The sequence below is a fragment of the Pseudophryne corroboree genome, chromosome 1, assembly GCF_028390025.1.
Source record: "Pseudophryne corroboree isolate aPseCor3 chromosome 1, aPseCor3.hap2, whole genome shotgun sequence".
Classification (NCBI taxonomy): domain Eukaryota; kingdom Metazoa; phylum Chordata; class Amphibia; order Anura; family Myobatrachidae; genus Pseudophryne; species Pseudophryne corroboree.
Genome location: NC_086444.1, coordinates 710,006,528 through 710,010,297, shown reverse-complemented (window position 1 = coordinate 710,010,297; position 3,770 = coordinate 710,006,528).

Genomic DNA, 3,770 nt, shown 5'->3' with positions numbered 1-3,770 from the left:
ACAGGGTCACGATATACACGACGTGCTGCATAAATAACAACAAAAACTACATCTATGTTTCACTTCAATATAAGCTCAATAACAGGTAAAATAGCACAAAGAGTAACACTTACAGAGGTCGGGAGAGGAGCAGAGCGTCCCTGTGCTGCATGCCAAATGACAGCAACAGGACTGCTATTTAAATATCCCGGACCGGAAATGACCGGATGCATCATGTGCAACACACAAAAGTTTCCCGCCAACATGAAATCACAGCCCGTGCTCCACAAAGGGCTCTCAAATGCCCCACAGACGCGGCTCTCTAGCCGCTCATCAAAACCGCCGACTAGAGCCACTCTCAAATGTACCTGCAGTACTTAGAACGCTACTCCGGCAGGACGCGGATCCCATGCGTTCCACCTGCCGGAAATGCGTTCCACTGAACCGGAAATGACGCGGGTATGCACCCGATAAACGGTAAAATCGAATAACTCAGTGGGTGAACTCTAAATTAGGTTCCTACCCACTATAATGCTCAAAAGGAGTCCGTACTCAGGTGACTGGGTACAATGTATCCTAAGGCTTAACTCCAATTCAGATACCAAAACAATACCAAAGTGATCATGGGAAGTGACAAATAATCAACATATTTCAGATGCCTATGCCTGGGGGGTAGTCCTTACAGACAAACATCACATAATGGGACTATTACAAACATAAAATACTATATACATATAATTCCTCTTATAGGAACCGTTAGTGCCTAATGATATTAGGCTGCCTATATGCACACTAGATTAATATATCAAATAACCATATGCAAAAAAATACATAATGTGATTGGAACAGATTGTATAAATAGCATCATCGCCTAGTGTTATGCATAGTAAGGAGAACCGAAAAAATCGTCCTCCACAACACAAGTATATATCAATTTTCACAGTTGTAAATGGTCCCAAGAGTTCAATAAATGATATAAAAATAAATATAAACAAAGAGGAAAATACAGTTTTATATTATTACAAAAAAACATTAAATGGATTGGACTCATTAAGTCCTCTGGGAGCGACCGTATCCAACCGATGTATCCAATAACTTTCACGTCTCTTTAAAGGCAGGGACCGGTCGCCACCAGTAGGACATGGTGGAATCCAATCGATTAATTTACACTTTAGACTGGCAACTTGATGTTTAGCTGTTAAAAAGTGCCTGGCTACCGGTTTATCCGTTTTGCCTGTGGCCAATGCAGTATGAATCGAGGATCGATGATTAGCCATCCGGTCTCGAAAGGGCCGTGTAGTCAGACCAACATATACAAGCCCACATGGACACTTAAGGATATAAATTACATGGTCTAACCGACAATGTAGGTGATATTTTAGCTTAATCACCTTACCAGAATGGGGATGACAAAACACCGGACCAGTCAACATAGATCTACATGTGGTGCAGCTACCACAAGAGTAGCTGCCTGGTCTTGACTGCATCACTTGAAATGGAGTCAATTCTTTTTTTGGGAACATGGTAGGGCACATCAATAGTTGTCTAAGGTTCGCGCCTCTACGATAGGCTACCATGGGTGAATTCATTTTAGAAAAAGGAAGATTGACATCCGAGGCTACAATAGGCCAGTGCTTCCTTAGCGATTTCTGTATAGTGGTAGTATTGTCATACTGTGTAGGGAAAATCATGCGATCTAAGTTTTTATTAGTCTTACTCTGTTGACCTAAAAAGATTTTAGTTGCTCTATTTAGGCATTTGGCTAATGTTCTAGGTGTATATCCTCGACTCAAAAATCGAGAAGTCACCTCTGCACATTGTATATTTCTACGGTCTGGTTCAGAGTTGATTCGCATGATTCGTAGATACTGTGAAATGGGAAGACTTTCTTTTAAAGCAGGAGGATGAAAACTATCTGCCTGTAACAGCAGATTACGATCTGTGGATTTACGAAAAACAGTGGAGATGAAACCTGCATCCGTTCTAATAACGGTAACATCAAGAAAATTCATTTCGGTAGATGAGATGGTGTGTGTCAAGCGAATAGGGCTATCTAATGAATTTAATTAATTGACCATGCAAATGAACTCGGATTCGGTACCTCGCCAAAGTAAAAAGATATCGTCTATGAATCTTTGATAGAAGATTATCTTATGGCCATAGATAGGTAATAAATGTGTGTTCTCATAATCAGCCATATAGAGATTGGCATATGCAGGGGCCAAATTAGACCCCATTGCAGTGCCTGCAATTTGCATAAAGTACTTATCTTTGTATAAAAAATGGTTCTGAGTCAATACTAGTTCAGTGAGTTCTAATATGAAATTAATTGGAAATTCAAGATTCTCAACTTTCAACAAACTTTTCTTAATAGTGTCAAGCCCTGCTTGATGCGGAATTACTGTGTATAACGAACAAACATCTAGGGATGCCAACATCAAATTTTCATCATCTACCTGGATCCCATGTAACTGGGTCAGAAAATCACCGGTATCCTTTAAATAGCTTCCAGTTTTTAATACTAGTGGTTGTAAAATACTATCCACTAGAATGGCTAGTGGTTGTAATATAGAACCATCAGCAGCTATAATAGGCCTTCCAGGTGGGTGGACCAAAGTTTTATGTATTTTTGGAAGCGTATAAAGTATTGGGCATTTAGGATGATCAACTTTCAGAAATTTTTTTAAATCATCACTTATCCAGCCCTGTTCATAGCCAAATTGAATGGTGGAATCAACCTTGTTTTTTATTTTAATCATCGGATTACAATCTAGTGGTCTATACGTCCTGGCATCCGCTAATTGGCGTAAGATTTCTTGGTCGTAGTCAGCCCAATCTTGGACTACGACCGCGCCCCCTTTATCCGCTGGACGGATAACGATAGAGGTGTTCTCCCTGAGCGCTTTAAGTGCCAAGCGTTCGGGGGGGGTCAGATTGTCATACATCTTAGATGTTTTATCTGTCTCAATGTCAGATTGTACTAATCTCAAAAACGTTTTGATGCTTGAATTTGAAGATGGGGGGTCAAAATGTGATTTTCCACGGAATCTACTCGTTTCTCCAACTGTAGATTTATCCGAAAAGTATTCACGGAGCCTCATAGACCTGCCAAATTTATATTGGTCAACTAGTTTGTTAAATGTTTGAGTTTTACATACTGGCACAAAGGTTAACCCTCTAGATAAAAGTTTTATTTCGGCCTCATTTAATTGTTTACAAGACAAGTTGAAAACAGTGTTTACTTGCGTTTCTGACGCACCCGCAACGTTGGAATTTATAGGATGAGAGTGCAGGATCAACGTAGATATATATATATATATTCTCCAAACCTCTGGCACTAGGAATGTCCCTGGAAAAGGACAGTCTCGCTCCGGTGCCCTCCCCAGGGATGTCGTCCTTTGTAGATATGTCCTGGAAAGATGAGACAGCACTCGGAGGTTTTTGAATTACAACAACTTGTATTGGTGCAAAATCAACTTTTCGGGGTCTCCCCCTTCGTCACGATATGACGAACATCCTGACGAAGGGGGAGACCTAGAAACATTGATTTTGCACCAAATCAATTCAAAAGTCTCCGAGTGCCGCCTCATCTTTCCAGGACATCCTAGATCTGAATGAATGAAATATTCTTATTAAATACTTTGTTCTTTACATAGTTCAATGTGCTGACAACAAAATCACGCAAAAATTATCAATGGAAATCAAATTTATTAACCCATGGAGGTCTGGATTTGGAGTCACACTCAAAATTAAAGTGGAAAAACACACTACAGGCTGATCCAACTTTGATG